The following is a 16,910-nucleotide window of genomic DNA, read 5'->3' as shown; positions in this document are numbered from 1 at the left end:
CATGGTACAGCCAGGGTGATTTCTTTCTAAAACACAATCCCTCCATTGCAGCTCCAAGTCTCATTGAACATAGTTTTGTTATCCTTAAGATTTGAGGACAAGTCTTTGACTCGATTAACTTGAGTGGTTCCTGTTAACCTTTCTATAGAGACTGACCTCTGGGTTAGTTACCAGAGCTGCTAGTGACTCAGGTCACACTGTTTCTAAGCCCTCTGGAAGTCCCCCATCTCCACCCAGAGCCCATCAGCAAATCACAGTTCCTACTGTTAGTATGCTATTGGAAGCTACCATTATTTTAATGTTAATATTTATTTTTCTCTTTGAGAAAAAAAAATTTCCTTAAGTACTCCAGGCTATACTTGAACGTAGAACTCCCTACTCCCTTCTCACTCCCCACCCCCACCTCTGTAACTCACCAAGTGCTGGGATTAGGGACTTGAGCCACAGTTGGGTTCAGCAACCACCATTTACAACCAACCGTTTCATCTGAACTGTTGCCACAAACCAGTAAGGGGAAAGTTAAGTATAATTCATTCATATTCTTCTTCCTCCATCTTCCCTCCGTCCCTCTCTTCTCTCTCCTCTTCCTCCCACTCAACTGCTTTTCTAAGTATTCCTTAAACTGTATGATGACTTCTAGAATAAATCAAAGCACATATCCAGTTGTTATAGTCCTTCTACTATCTGTCCATTATTATTATAGTACAACCCGAAGTCCTCTGACTGACCACAGGTCCTATTTAATCCGGTTCTTGCTCACGCTCTCCCCTCATCCTCTGCCTCTGCCTGCCTCTTTCACCCTACTGCAACCCTGACATCTTATCTTTCTGCTCTTGGCTCAACACACCCCATTGATCATCTCTTGGGATGCTTTTTGAGCTCCTAAATCATCAGAACTCTCTGACCACCTTTTCTCTTCGGGAGAATCGCTCTCCATCCTGTTGCTTGTTTTTGCTTTCTGTTCCTCTCAATGGCATCCCACCTCACTACATCAGCCTCTACAACCATCTGGCCATCTTGTCCTTCATAACCTCATCTCTTTTCCGTTCTCTTCACACCACTCAGGCCATGCTGTTACTAGTTTCCTTGATGTTTTTCCAGGCTCTTCAAGGGCTGTCCTAACTGAAGAGTTTAGAGGTATCAACCTTTCTTTCTAGGATATTCTTGCATAAAACTCCTAACATCATTGGATCGCTCCTTTCATTTAGGTCTGACTCAAGTGCTGGTCATAAGGTTGATCTTTTTCCACAACTCAAATTAACAGAGAAGCCTTATCAGCACAACCATTACTCTCTACAGTCACCTTTTATTCTTTCTCAGCATGTTGACTATGCAGTGTATTAGCTGTTTTCTGTGGAGTAGGGTGTGCCATCCAGCAAAGCAGCAATCCTTTCTGTTACTGCTGTTTACATTCTTCTTAGACAAACTATATATAGTCTCCCATTGAGTACTGGAACTATCTGAAATTAATTTATATGTCTAATTTATATCTTCATGTCTCCACCATTTTGCCTTACAGCGAACCCTTTAAGACACAGCTGTGTAGAGGAAGAGAAATTAACTCAAACATCATTTAAAATCATAATTGATTTTAGTGGCTGTATTTTCAGATCTCCCTAAACACTTTCTCTCAGAGTGAGTCCCAGTCAATCTTGTGATATACAAGCTATGAACAAACAAAATCATAAGAACAAAACCAGAAAGTGATCTCGGTGGCACATGAGAGGCAGGAGGATCTCTATGTGTTCGAAGCCAGCTTGATCTACACTGCACCACTTCTCTGTCCACCCTAACTGGAACGTCCCCTTCTGGGCTGGTCCAGGAAGTCTTAGACAATGGCAGATTGAGGAAGTGCAGCGAGGATTGAGGTAAAGACATAGAAGGCTATTGCAAAATAAGATGGCCCCTTTACCCTTTGTGGAACTTAATAGATTGGGATTGATCCACACGATGTGAAAATAAACGGAAGACAGGCCTCAACAGAAGCAGAGGGTCCTTTTATTAAAACAATGAAGGGAGGCAGTCTTGGGGGAAGTGGAGGCTGCGCAGATGCTCAGGGAGCTTGAAGGTTTCGTGGGGCAGAAAAGGGAACTTACATCTGTTCCGCTCAAGTCTCAAAATTGTAACCAATGTAGGTTGATTTTTAGATCTCGTTGGGAACTAACTGCCTGCAGGTGTTACTAACTAACTGGTGAACTCTCCTGTAGGGAGTTTCTCAGCTAATCTGAGACTTTTAGTCTTGAGCACTAACCCTTCAGACTAGCATCTGGGCGTTAGTCTCGACTCTTACAAAGACCACAAAGACCCATACAGACGAGAGAAGGCTTTCCCTAACCTTAGGGCAGGAAGTGTTTTCTTCCAGGGGTGGACAGGGTTTGGAAAAAACAACCCAAACTTGCTAAACTTGCGGAGCCCTTTAGGCGGGGCTTGGTGTCTGTCTATTCTCCTCCAGGGCTTTGCTAGCTAGCACCTCCGTGCAAAGCCAAGAGTTTGCGCCGCTGGGTGGGCAGGGCTCACAGCACTTCCTCCCTGAGCCCACGTCCTCGCCTCGAGGCCGGTCCAGCCCAGAGGCGCCAACCACTCATCTCTGCTCATTCCGGTGCACTTCAGCTCAACTCGGCCCATCTCGGCTCAGCCCCGCGCATCTCCGCACAGCCTCCTCGCATCTCTGCACAGCCTCCTCGCATCTCTGCAAGCTCGCACCCCCCTTCCCAGCAGTCAAGGTAAGCCGCACCCTAATCCTGCGCACGGGTTTGGGGTACTCAGGCTGCTACACTGCGTGTCCTATGGGGGTGGGATGGGGGTGGGGGAGACTACGTTGTGGCACAGGTCCACGCTCCGGCCACGTGAACACGCCCCACACCCCACACCCCCGCAGCAGCCAGGAAGCTTCAGGTCCCCTGGGAACCTCTTGCGCTCTTGACCTGGGGCTCCCTCTTCTCCCCCGTGCGTTTTGTTTTAACAGATTTTCTGCTTAAGAAATGCTACCAGGTCTCAGGGACCCCACATTAAATTGAGCTAATCTTGAAACAAAACATCCCCTGAGGCATTTTAGGGCACCTCACATTAAGTGGTAGTCTGAGGAGACTTTTGAGAGTCAGAGGACACATAGCTCAAAGTGTTTCCCTTCATTTAAAACTTTAACTGCAGTTCTGCTTTTTGAAGACTGTCTTTCCCTCTCAGTCTCCTTTTCTTTGTAAAAAATGTGGTAAGGATAAGTTTGAATACCAGACAAGGGATTCCTAATTTAGTTTGGAGTGAAGATGCAGAAAATGCTTTATATTTTGAAAGATAAGAATGCTCTTGTATACCACCACCACCACCACCACCACCACCTCCACCACCACCACCGCTAGAACCCCCAGTACAGGCCCCTCGCTCAGACTTTACCACGTGTACCTCTTCATTCCCCTTGGCAATGTATTTCTCAGCTTTCATACCAAGGTGCAGAGTGACATGTGCTCTCCTAGAGCATCTCTGTTCAAAGAGTAGTTTTGTGATAGGAACGCGCCGAGTAAAGGGGAAAATAGAGCAGACAAGAGGCTGTGGGTTTATCCGCCATACAACAGTGATACGGTGTGAACAAAAGCAAGCGCGCAAATCTGGGACTCCAAACTGAAACTTCAGAAAAGAAACTTTGGCTTTCAGACTAAACCAAGAGTTTTGCCTTCTGGGCCTCCCTAAAATGGGAGCACGTGGGCCTGAAGAGGAATGCTGGCTAGCAAGATAGCAGAAGATAAGAAAAGAGTCGCTTGTTCTCAATGTCCTTCCAGGTGGTGTCTCCTGTCTGATCAGTAAACTCAGAGTCTAGCAAATGTAATGTCATCTTCAAACTATTAGCACTTAACTTGTACATTCTTATAAATATTTGTGACCTTTCTGGTACTTGATAGATTCCAGTTGTTGCTCTACATCTATAGGACACTAGCAGACAGAAATGAACTTATTTACATTATTTTAACCACACTGGAACTCGTGTATAAATAAGATTATACCACATAAGAATGGAGACGCTAGCAGTGCTCAGAAGGGGTCCGGTGAATCACATGCTGCTTCAATCTTGCATTCAGTTCCAGAGGGAAAAGGAGAATGTGCCAACAGACTTTGTTATAAGCTGAAATATAAACACTTTTGATGAGTTTTGTTTCTGAGACATTCCTCTTAAAAAGCAACGTAATTTCTGGTCCTTATGTAAGTTGCCAACATTCCATTGTATTGCATTTCAGCAGTCCTGAGTTACTAGTTTTTGAGAAATGTAACTTTGAAATGTGTAATTAATTACACATACTCACTGGGCTCTGCAGTATCCACTACATTTTCTTGGAAATTTTATATTCTGAGAGTGTATACCTGTTCTCCACTATAGTTTCATTGTATGTCACAGATAGATTTTTAAAAGCTCTAGATATTTTCATATTATATAGTAAGCAATTTATGAAGTTGTATGAGTTGTTGTATGAGTTGTGCAACTTTGAATTCTCAAATGGCATTGTTGCTTTTTATTTCTATTTATTTCTAGTCCTTTTCTATTTCAATTTACCTATTTTGATAAGTCTTTTAACAAACCTACAATTCTTTAGAATAAATTCAATTCGTGCTTTGTAGTCTATCAAACTATAACCTTTACAACATTATTGAACATCATAAGTGATCTTAGGAACTTTCAAAATGAAATAATCTAAAATAAATAAGACAAGCATGGACATTATGCACATAATTGGAATGTTATGCAATGTTTTGGATAATTATGTGTGTGAGAAAAATTATATATTGCAGCTAAGTGTCTAGATGCCTTTTCTGCCCCTTGGAGATGCTAAATAAATTCTATGTTGTAGGTCTGTGTATGGACTCTGACATGTGGCATGAGGTTAGATTAAGCCTCAAGACTGAATATTTTTTAATTAACATGATTGGTCCTTTCAATATGAAATTTGTGTTTTGTATTAATTCTTTGGTCCCAAATTATAAGTATCTTAAAAGTTCAAATATTATATGAATTCACTATAAATGAATTACATTGTATGTACATTGTAAATATACATTAAGGATATTTGGCAAGGACACTGGTTGTACAGTGATGTATATATGCATAATAGTTATGTCAGAGAATTAACTTTCAAAGGCAACTTAATATATCTGAAAAAATAGTACTTCCCTAGAGAAAAGAGGAGAGCAACACTAAGACCTGATGCCTCTCCCAGTTCAAGAGATGGGAAGGCAGGGCTTGGGGAGAGCTGAGGACTAGAGGCTACCACTGCCACCCTTGTGTCCCTACTTCCCAGCCAAATTCTGTCACTACCATTGAGATTCAAAATGTCTCAAGCCCCAAGACCCAGTTTGTTCCCTGGTTCCAATTTTGAGGCAGTATGGAAGATAAAATACCACACCAAGCCCTCACACTTCTCAGTCCAGACTCAGGAGTTTCAGGTCAAGACTACATTTCCTGTGATCTGACTATAAACCTGAATCACTAAGAACCATGTTATTAAACCTATTTCCTTCTTTTTCTTGAAACTTGGGTTCCCTTTGGATCACCATGTGGCAGTAGTACCTAATATTTTTTTTTTAAGCAGGTAACAACTTAAACCCCTTATCTAAGTTCTTGAGACCAGAAGTTTCATTTTTTGGATTTTTGGGGAATGGAGGATAGAATGTTTGCATACACACGAGATATCATGATAGTCATTATGAACATGAGATTCATTTGCTTCATATGCACTTTATACACAGAGTTGGATGGTACATTATGCAAAGTTGTAAATTTTTCTGTACATGAAAAAGGTTTATATATTTCAGCTAAGGGGGTAAGAAATATTTCCCCCCTTGAGAAGGCTAAATAAGTTCAGTATTCTGTACCTATATTTTGGACTCTGAACTGTCATGTGTGGTCCCGTGTGGAATTTTCTGTTTGTGACATCATTATTGGTGCTCCAAAATATATCAGATTTTGTAGGATCTAAGGTTTGGGGTTTTTAGAGTTAGAGATGTTTAACCAGACCAAGATGGCTTAATTACCATGTGACTGGCTAATCTTCACATCTAGACTTGTACTACTCCAGCTCCTCTTTGTCACTGAAATGAAAGCACAGACAGGTTAAGAAATGTACATAGCCAGTGACCTGGAAAAGAGCTGATACTGACCTGGAGAAGTTTGATAGCAGCACCATACATCTAGCGCAAGTGCTCAGCTGAGGCAAAAGATGGGACCAATCCTCAGTGAGATTGTAGCCTAGAAGTGGGGAGAAAAGCACAGTGATAATTCTACATGGGACTAAAGTTGTGTTCTGTGTGGCCACATAACAGGCCAGAGCGGGGAAGAGGGATGAATAGAAGAGAGCCAAGCAAAACAAGCAGACTTGCCTTGTAATAGATGGAAGACAGATAGCATTCTCAATTCTAAAGTTAATGCCTTTGTCTTTGGAAAAGTAGTCTCCTTTGGCCCAATCCTGTTTTCATTCTTCATTATATCCACATTCCTCCAGGTGGCCTTCTGGCTGGATTAAATCAACATCATAGTAAGTCTAATCCTGTCTCTAACTCTACTGGAAGTCTTTCTGACTTGAACTTATATAACAGACTCATCAGAGATATGTCTGTGTTCTAGGAGGGAGATAATTACAGAGAAATTCTGTTCCCATACAGTGGCTGGCAAATTTATGTACAGGTAACTACATCCTGTTAGACTGGAGAGAAATCAGAAGTGCCACTAGAGCAAGTAAGCTGTGAATGGGCAATTTTCTCTTCATTTTTATTATGAAATTTTCACGCATACAAATGATGACTATGTATTTATATATTCATATAATTGTGTGTGTGTGTGTGTGTGTGTGTGTGTGTGTGTTGAGAACCACTGCCATAGAGAAAACTTACTAGCTTGCTCCTCATGGCTTGCTCAGCCTGCTTTATTATAATAAAACCCAGGACTACCAACCCAGGGGTGTCCCCACCCACAACATACTGAGCCCTACCCCCATCAATCACTAATTAAGAAAATGCCCTACAGGCTTGCCTGCAGCCCAGTCTTATGGGAGCATTTTCTCACTCAAAGTTTCCTCCTCTCAAATGTCTGGCTATAGCTTTGTCAGGTTAACATAAAACTATACAGCACATGGAATAAAGACCCCTGAACTCTCTCACAGCAGTCACTGAGAGGTTGTTCTGAACCCTGTTAGGTCTTTTCAACTTGTTAAATACCAGATCCCCAATTTCTTCCTCATTGCCCAACTCCTATATGAGGCTACTAAGGGCTCTTCAGAAGAGCCTCCCCTTGCTCCCTCCTCAAATCCCATTCAACCACTGAAATGGGCCTTAGCTAAAACATGCACCTTATCACTACCCAATGCTTCCAAATCCTTTCTATCTCTCTATTCTAACCAGGGCCAGACCCTAGCCTTCGCCTACTCATGAGCAGGAGATGCCTACAATCCTGTCACATATCACTATAAGCCAGTCTAAACCCAACCTTCCTGATGTTGTGACTCTTCATTGCAGTTCTTCATGTTGTGGTGACCCCCGACCACAAAATTATTTTCATTGCTACTTCCTAGCTATTTTGCTATTCGAAAACATAATGTAAATATCTGTTATTTGTGATATCTGATATGCAACCCCTGTGAAAGAGTTGGTCCAGCCACAAAGGGGTCGAGACCCACAGGTTGAGAACTACTACTCTAAACAGTTAGCTCCTGTTACAAAGGAATGGTCACCTAGCTGACACTTGATCCTTTCAGAAGCCAACAAAAATTTCTCACATAACCTAATAACTATTAACTCCTGCCATTCTCTCAAAGATCCCAGGTCCAAACCTTCCATGCCTGTCTCCTTGATTCTAATATTTCCTTGGAACCATGCCCTATCTTCATCTCTGCCATTGCCCTTCCAGCTCACACTGCTCCCACGCCTCAAATACCTTGACATTCATGCACAGACACTAACCATTCTCTCAATCCCTTCATGCAAGATTCAGTCACCTCACTTACAGACCCCCAAGCTCCAGTTTGATTTATAGATGGGGCTACCGAAAATTACCTCCTTATGCCTCAGATTATTCCATCATCTGGGACCACCCCAATTCTCACAATGCACCTTCATTAAAGATAACCTTCTGGCCATAGGTACCATTTCTCCACAAGCCAAACCACTGCCTTTAAACAAGCCCTAATACTGGCTAAAGATCTTTCTGTTAACATATATATTCATACTCAAATATGCATATAAAATAATTCATTTAAATATTCTAATGTGGAGCTTAAGAGGCTTCCTCACCCTAAAGGGGACCCCAGACATCAATCTCTCCGCTGTCCAGGGCCTTTTGACTCTGTCCTTTTTCTGTCCAATACAGCAGTAATCCATGAAAAAAGGAACCCCAAAATACATCTTCTCTCTCAAAACAGAACATGCTGATGAACTATCCCCCACACTCAGACCTTCATCTGCCCTTTCTCTCTTTTCTTACCTATCACATCCCCCCTCTTTCCCCCTCACCCAAGTTTTCTCACACAAATACCCTTTGTTTCATCTGTCTAATCAGACCCTAACTTCCATCCTACAAAATTATGGATAAAACAGTATTATCCATTTCTGAGATTGACAGATCTATAAAGCCTCAACAAACACTTATGATAGTTACCAAAAAACAAAAAAACAAAAAACAAAATATGTGCATGCCCCCCCCCTCTGTGTGTGTGTGTGTGTGTATTTATCATTGATACCTTCTCTGAGTGGGTCCAAGCATTTCCTACTACCAAGAAAAGAGTGCTCACATATTCATTACAGAACTTATTCCCTGATTAGGTTAGTCATCCTCAGTACAATCAGATAACAATCCAGAATTCACATCCTCTATTTCCCAAAATATTTTAAATTACTTAAAAGTCTCCTAGATGTTTCACACTCCTTATTACTCCAGTCTTCTGTCAAGGTTGAAAGGACAAGCCATAATATAAAAGGAACCTCATAAAACTCACCCTAGAATTAATATAGAGTTGGGCTAAACTCCTGGACCTGGCATTGCTCAAATTGAGAGCCTTACCCAAACAACAACAAGACAAACTTTGGGGATCCCAAAGACTTAAACCATCCTAATCTAGCTAGCTTAAGAACACAGTTAATCAGTACTGTCTCACTTCTGGATAATCAAGATAACTCCAATTGTTTTTAACATGTGTGAAAGGAAGAAATGAACATTGAGGATCCCTGAATTCACACATACAGTGTTGGTCAGTGATACACTGTGCAGTGAGGGACTTCTACAGCTGCAGCATAGAAACACGGTCCCCAGGGAGACTGGATGAGGCACTTCACCAACACAAAAGCTTATTGTGCCCAGAGATGAAAGAGTTTCTGTTTTCAAAATCCAAGGCTAGATTTGGAATAAAAAGATGCTTTCTCACTATGCAGCTCCCCTAGAAGCTACTGAAAATATCAGGGACAATGGTAAGGTGTTTAAAAGCTGAAAGTTCTTGCTGACAGGAGCCTGATATATCTGTCTCCTGAGAGGCTCTGCCAGTGCCTGAAAAATACAGAAGTGGATGCTCACAGCCATCCATTGGACTGAGCACAGGGTCCCCAATGAAGGAGCTAAAGAAAGGACCCAAGGAGCTGAAGGGGTTTGCAGCCCCATAGGAGAAACAACAATATGAACTAACCAGTACCCCCAGAGCTCCCAGGGACTAAACCACCAACCAAGGAGTACACAAGGAGGGACTCAAGGCTTCAGCCACATATGTAGCTGAGGATGGCCTTGTGGGACATCATTGAGAGGAGAGGCCCTTGGTCTTGTGAAGGTTCGATGCCTCAGTGTAGCGGAATTGCCAAGACAGGGAAGCAGGAGTGGGTGGATTAGTAAGCAGTGGGAGGGGCTTCAGAGGGGAAATTAGGAAAGGGGATAAAATTTGAAATGTAAATAAAATATCTAATAAAAAAAAGGAAAAAAAAGCTGAAATTTAGGAAGCAGTTCAAGTGGAGCCTGAGATAACTAACATTTCACTTAGCTTGGTAGCAGGTCTCAAGATGTGTCGTTGTGAAGTAGTGATAGAGCTGGCAGAACACCACTAAGAACCGTTGGCTACAATGACAGAGCTGTGGGTCATGACCCCTTTGGCAAACCTCTATCTCCATAACTATTTACATTATGATTCCCAACAGGAGCAAAATTACAGTTAGGAAGTAGCAATGAAAATAATGTTATGGTTGAGGGCCAACACAAAGAACTGAATTAAGGGGTCAGAGCCTTAGGAAGGTTGAGGACCACTGCCATAGGGAGTTCTCTACAACAAAGGTCCAGTCCTTACCCCTTAGACTTTCATCTCAAAAGAACAAATTTTGCAGATGTGATAGGATGAAGGAGATCCCATGAAATAGTTTTCTACTTACTTCATATCGTGTTTCATAATTGCATTTTCTGACCGAGTTTATCTAGGACTACTGTATTTGTGCTATTGACAGGTGCCTTATCTCTGCCGTTAGCATTCACAAGTGGCAGTTACATCCAGGAACCAGCTAAGCTTGGGATGCAGTATTATTTTCATTTGGGCATAGTGGCTTCCTTGGGGGAAGGATGGTATCCCTGAGTGATTACCCCAGCCCTGTCTTTCATTGCTCTCCTTCCAATTCAGTTCCATAAATGACTGGAATCAGTCAACCAAGATTCACTCTTAAGTGTATTTAGAATTTTGTGGCTTATATACTTCCTACATTGTAAAAAAAAAAAAAAAAAAAAACCCCGCAGAAATGAAGTCCTGTGTGCTGTGAGTGTCTGTAAAGGAAGTGTAGCCCAGTGAATACTGGACAGAGAGGAAACCCCAAGAGGTCATATCCTCATGGTTCCTTTATGGAGCTGGGGCTGATACCTAACATATGTTTTAGTTAGATGAAATTTTCTCAATGTAATATAGTAGGAACTTCATTTTTCTCCCTATTTCAAGTATTTTTATCTTTTTGAGGGTCAACTAGGTACCAGTGTGACAAGGTATAAGATAAGAAATGGTCCCTCGAGCCCAAAAGATTGCAGCCTAATGGGAAGATGTGGCCTACAGATAAACATGTGATAATGTATTATGTACACTGATAGGTGCAAAACTCATGAAGTGAAGAAATGATAGAGGGGCAGTGTGTGGGAGTGACCTCGGTATGCTTTGAAGGATAAAGGAATGTTCAGGTGGATCAGTGGAAGAACTTCAGACACCAGACACATGGGACAGTGTGGCAGAGCTGGAGCATAAGGTATATAGAGAGGAATGGAGCAGCTATGAGTAATATTCAGACTGTACTCATGTGATGTGTTCTCCATGCCCAGCCATGTTAGAGTAAAAGGCAGAGGCAATCCAAAAACCTAGCCATAAAATGCAATGCAGACCATACATGGAACTTTGAATTTCTTAGAAGAAACTTAAGCTTCTTAAAAACTCTAACAAATATAATTTTGCATTGATTCCAATCACATATTTGGTGAAATATCCAAAACTATCATCTACTAGATGCTCACTATTTTAAAGTACAGCAAATTTAAAATGCGAGGAAATTATTTCTTTTTTCACACAGTTTTCAAGATCCTTTGGGGAGTTGTGTGTACAGCACATGTCTGTTCAGCCACAGCTCAAGTGCCAAGTAGCTTCATCGTGTCTGAGTAACTGGACAGAGCAGCTTGAGATAAATGCAGATGAGTAAAGGGGGTGTTAGGTGAATTCTGAAATCAGCTAAAGGAAAGGGAGGGAAAGATTGCTTTGGTTTTATCCCTAGCACCTGTCTTGAAGTCATATTTAAATCTCAAGTGATAGTATAGTTTGTTGTTCTCTTTGCTTTCTTAAGTTTTTAAGGTTTATGTCTGTAGCCTTGTCTGTCCAGGAACTAGCTCTGTAGATCAAGCTGGGCTCAAACTCAAACCTCTGCCTCCCCAGTGCTGGGATTAAATGTGTGCACCACCATGCCAGGTTTTAAATCCCAGGTTTTTATTAGTACTCTAGCTACAAAGACAAGCTCAAATGTATTTTCTTATTATGCTTCCTCTCCTCTGCATGCTTTATTTTATGTATTCTGCCTAAAAGTGACAGGAACAGAAAAATAAGTAGAAATTAACAGCAGAGCATGCTGCCCTAAAACCCACATCCGGCCCAATGCGATCTGTTGCCCTAGGCAACACTGGTTGTCAACTTTTATTTTGTTTTCATTTTGGTTCACCTGCTAGTTCACAAGCATAACAGCAATAACAGAAGCTGTTCACTTGCAGTGGCTCTCCACCCCACAATTGCACTCCCTTCTCAGGCAAAGGCAGAGTCAGAAGATTTGGGGTACAGAGCTGGAGCCATCTATGGTATAGCTTTAAAAAGTCTTGGAGTGTGGACAGCATGGTTCTCTACTGTTCAGATAATGGAGCCTCTGTCCTAGAAACTCTATTTACAAATGCTCAGGAAGTGTGGACATGTGGGATGTAGGTATATTATTATGGCCTTAGGGGTTTGGTGTGTGTGTGTTGGTGTGTGTGTGTTGGTGTGTGTGTGTGTCTGTTGGAAGGAGAACATAATAATAAAAAACTAAAACAGGGATAATAAAATAATATCTGGTACTAAACACACACACACACACACACACACACACACACACACACACACACATTTTTAGTTTCCTTCTAAATTATAACCAAACTGTATTTACTTGAATGGGATACCATGTTAATTGCCTCCTCTAAGAGAAGTCTTGGCATTTAAATCTGAAGTGTCCCTCCAGGCTCCTGTTTTGAATGCTGAGCCCCAACCTGTGGTGCTATCTGGAGACCTCTGGTGCAGTTAGGAAGTAAAGCTTAGCTGGAGGAAATAAAGTACAGCGCAAGTCTTTGAAGCTATGCCACCCTGATCCCACGCTGGCTGTCAAATATCCTCATCCAGATTCACTCAGGTGCCTAAACACTGGCAGCTTCCTGTTGGAAATGGCACAGGCTAAGGTACAGAGAGTGGTCAATACTGGGTTATTTAAACCTGTTTAAATGCAGACCAGGCCAGAGCTGTATGAATATTCAGCAGAAGAACCTGGAATAGCATCCAACTTGTTTGAAACTGTTGGAACAAAACAAAATGAAAACGCATTCCCCTAGAAGTCCCTAAAATTAAATCAAATATTTTTCCTGGATGTGTCCATATTTGAAATAATCCTGTATTATTCAGATTCTTTTCAATTGTGAAACACATCTTTCATCCAAAGGATACAAAGTAGAAGATAAGAACATTTCTATTCTTTTACCTCACTCGCCTTGTTTAGCATTGGCAGTGAAAACTGGTATACTCTGTGGGAGACAAGTTTCAGGATCCCATTGAACATCAATATTCACAGATATTCAAGTCCTCTACCTAAAATGGTGTACCATTTGCACAGAACATATACACACATTTTTTTTTCATGTATTTTGGATCATCTTGTGGTTCCTTAACATCTCTACTAAAACATAGCTGTTCTAGGAATAACAGTGACAGTAATTTACTTAGGGAGTAATAACAAAAGGAAGTCTGTATTAGGTGTGTATACTGGTAATCTCTGCACTCAGAAACAAAGGCAGGAGGATGGAGACTTGGAAACTAGCCTAAACTGTGTGTGTGTGTGTGTGTGTGTGTGTGTGTGTGTCTGTGTGTGTGTGGTAGTAGTAGTAGTAGTAGTAGTAGTAGTAGTAGTAGTAGCAAAACCCTATCTCAAATAAGAGAGGGAAGTGTGGGGGAAGGGAGAAGGAGCCTGTACATGCTAAAAAAAAATTATTAGTTTTTCATTTTGTGCAGTGTCTGACTTGTCTACTGTTATAACCCCCTGTAGCTGGTCTTTGCTACTTTATGTGTTCTTTTCTCCACCATTGATCCCTTCAGTTCCCCCACCCCCATCACTAGATAGGAGAGAAAGAAGGATAGAGGTGGAGAGAGAGAGAGAGAGAGAGAGAGAGAGAGATATCCATGAATCTAAATTTCTTTCATTTTGTTGCTTTTTTGAGCATGACTACCAACAAACCTCAAGCAACCCCTCTGAACAACCAACAACGCACCTCTTGGGGACCCTAGCATTTATATACCCTCTGAAACATCCCCAGAATTGAAAACATCACACATTGACAGAAACTATCCGCAGCTGGCAAAAACACACCTCTGCTAGAGCATGAGGCAAAGCATAGTCAGACAAACCATAGTCAGTCTGAAGCAGCCTCCTATCCTACACCTGGGATTAAAACAAAACATAGTTTTATAGTGTTTCTTTGTTTTTAAAGGAACCAAGTTTCCAGAATTGTCCGTCCATCTCCCTCCAATCACTGTCTTTTATTCACCCCTACTCCTCCAAGCCTCCTTCTTCCCAGAGAGTTGCCACTGGTTTCCTGTCTTGTACAAGTGGCTAGAGCTTCTGTGTGCTCTTGATGCAATGACCATGTCACATACAGAAGACAAAATGTGCTCTGCTCTATCCTCCAGGTCTTATAGTCTGCCCATCTCTTCCTCTTCCATAATATCGCCTGGGTCAAAGAGTAAGTGACATGGCTGTTCCATTTGAAGTCTTGAGTATTCAGCATCCTTATTCTCAGCATTTTTCTGGTTTACAAGTCTGCTTTGATCGCTGCTCACTTCTCTGTTAAGACTAAGATTCTGTGCTAGTCTATGGATATAAATGTGACTATTTAGAAAGTAGTTTAACAACATGCCTATTTAGCAAATCAGCAATTATAGTTTCCCCATATGACCTGTGACCTCTCTGGCCATCAGCTTTTGAGTGCATTTACAGTACAGGCATGTGTTACCTCTCATGGAAGTGGACTCCAGATCCATGCAGCAAGCAGTTGGTTACCCCCAGAACAGTCATGCCACTGTTACACTGGGCATATCTTGTCAGGAAAGTCAGTATTGTAGCCTCAGGAGCTCCCACTGGTCAAATTATAGATGACTCTCCTCTCCTAACACCTTGCCTAGCACCCTCCAACACTACGCATGCTCACTAACAGTAGGAAGCCACCAGTTCAATTCCAGTTGATTTCATTGTAAACACAATTTTTTGATAAGTATTTTCTCAAGCTTGGTGAAATCGTCAACTGGTAAACCAATCCGATAAGGACAGTCACCTATAGGTGCAAAGTTAATTTCCTGCTCTCTTAGAGCAAAGTCTGGTTGAAGTGATGAGACAGGGTGTATTAAAGTCATAACAAGCTAAACAAGAATGTCAAAAGGTACAGCTGATAACCAAGCAACCACTTCTAAATAGCTTTGTTTAGAAATGAGAATGAGCTTTATTTTAAGTGATCTTTCCCACATGCACTGTTACACTACTTTGGAAGGCACAGAGGAAAGAAATCAGGCTTGGAGCCTGTTACTTACTTTCTCAGAATTTAGTGAATTGAAGAGTTGTTCTCTACCCACAATGGGAACTCAATAATTTCTTAAAATAAATGATCTGAGACTACTTTGATCATTGTAACCATTTTCTTCCACTTTTTGGACTTTGATACCCACAACAACATCTGTGGGTAAGTTTAGCCACTGTGTAAATCATAGTCTATTTTCTATTCTCTTGTTATGTATCTTTAAATCCTTTGTCAAGCCCTATGGAGTAAATAAGTAATGAAACTTCTAAGTCATTAATCTTCCCAACTTGATTTTCAATTATGAGATGAAAAGCTTGGACCAAGTTAAACTTGACCCACTTTGCTAGCTCTTACTCTAACATGTATATGAAGGCAGGGTTGTCCAGAGAGTGAAGTCTTTGTGTCACACACAAGGTCCCACAGGGAGTCAGATATATTCATGGTGCATTTCCATTGCAGAAATGTCAAAACCAAACAGCACAATGGGGCCAGTGAGGTGGCTCAGTGGGTAAAGTATCAGAAGTATGAAAAGGGATCTGCTAGTCACAACCTCAGGTACCCACTGCGGCTCTTAGAAAGTATCTGCTCTGGGACACTTTCCTGTAAGCGGATGTTTAGAAAGAGGAGGAAGGTGGGAGTGAATTTGGAGCAATGTGCTGGGGATAGATTGTGGATGAGTTCATCGTAGGGTTTCTCTGAGCATCTCTTCTAGCCAGCTTGGGAGATGTGAAGTTGACCTATTTGGACTGAGGCAGGGCTTCCCTGCTATACCCATGTGCTGGGTCTGGAAGGAAACACTAGTCTCTCCCTTCCTGGGTCCTTCACCATCAGTTTGCCTTTCTGAGGCTGATGTACATTTGATGGATCTAGTGGTTGCCTCCTCCTTCTGACCTCCAGTGTTCAGATTGCCTACTGACCTGGCTTCTGGGGCTGAACTACAGTATCAATTCTGATCATCCAAGAGAAAGGCTTCAAGGTATAGTTTGTCCCGGGTGAATGCTGACCTTGAAGAACCAAGAAATCTCTCCACAATTGATACCACAAGAGATTATTTCATTTTTGGCTGGCATCTCTGCTGCAGAGTTTTATTTGTGCTACTTAGGAGTGTGCTGATACAATGAGCTGAGTGATAGAGTGCTGTAGAATGGCTTTAAAAGTTTTACGAATAGTCAAATGATGAGACGCAGAGAAACCAGTCCACTTAGCTAACTGAAATGAAAATATAGGCCATATATTTGTTTACGATGAGCATGTTATCCACAATAATTACCTGTGTTGGTACTTTCTCTTTAAACTATGAAAGTTGCATGTTAAGTTTTGTGAAACATGAAATGCATAACTTCTTAGAATTTGTTTTCCTTTCTGTATCTGCTGATTCAGCACTTTGGGGCTCTAGGTGTTTTGTTGCTGCTGCTTCTGCTGCTGTTTCCAGTGCTCAGAGTAGAACTCAAGGCCCCGTCCATCTTGAAGATTTGTGTATGGATGTGTGTGTGCATACTTGTGTGTGTGTGCATTTGGGTGCATGAGTGTGTGTTCCTGTGTGTGCTGCTTGTGTATATGTGGATTGTAGTTCTGTCATAACCTATTGCTGTCA

At 41.6% G+C, this 16,910-nt stretch overlaps 1 protein-coding gene across 1 annotated transcript in view; it reads left to right on the top strand.

Annotated features, from left to right (window-relative positions):
* Positions 1-2,533: 2,533 nt before the first annotated feature.
* The window catches only part of Apbb1ip (amyloid beta precursor protein binding family B member 1 interacting protein), a 98,191-nt gene continuing 83,814 nt past the window's right edge, over positions 2,534-16,910 (top strand). Inside the window, exon 1 of the mRNA XM_021155983.3 lies at positions 2,534-2,723. The gene's annotated coding sequence lies outside the window, so the exon portion shown is untranslated. The remainder of the gene's footprint in view (positions 2,724-16,910) is intronic.

Source organism: Mus caroli, unplaced genomic scaffold (genome assembly GCF_978045245.1).
Source record: "Mus caroli unplaced genomic scaffold, Mus_caroli_1 scaffold_2, whole genome shotgun sequence".
Taxonomy (NCBI): Eukaryota; Metazoa; Chordata; class Mammalia; order Rodentia; family Muridae; genus Mus; species Mus caroli.
The sequence above is the reverse complement of the archived record's forward strand: the minus strand, read 5'-3'. Positions and strand labels throughout refer to the sequence as shown.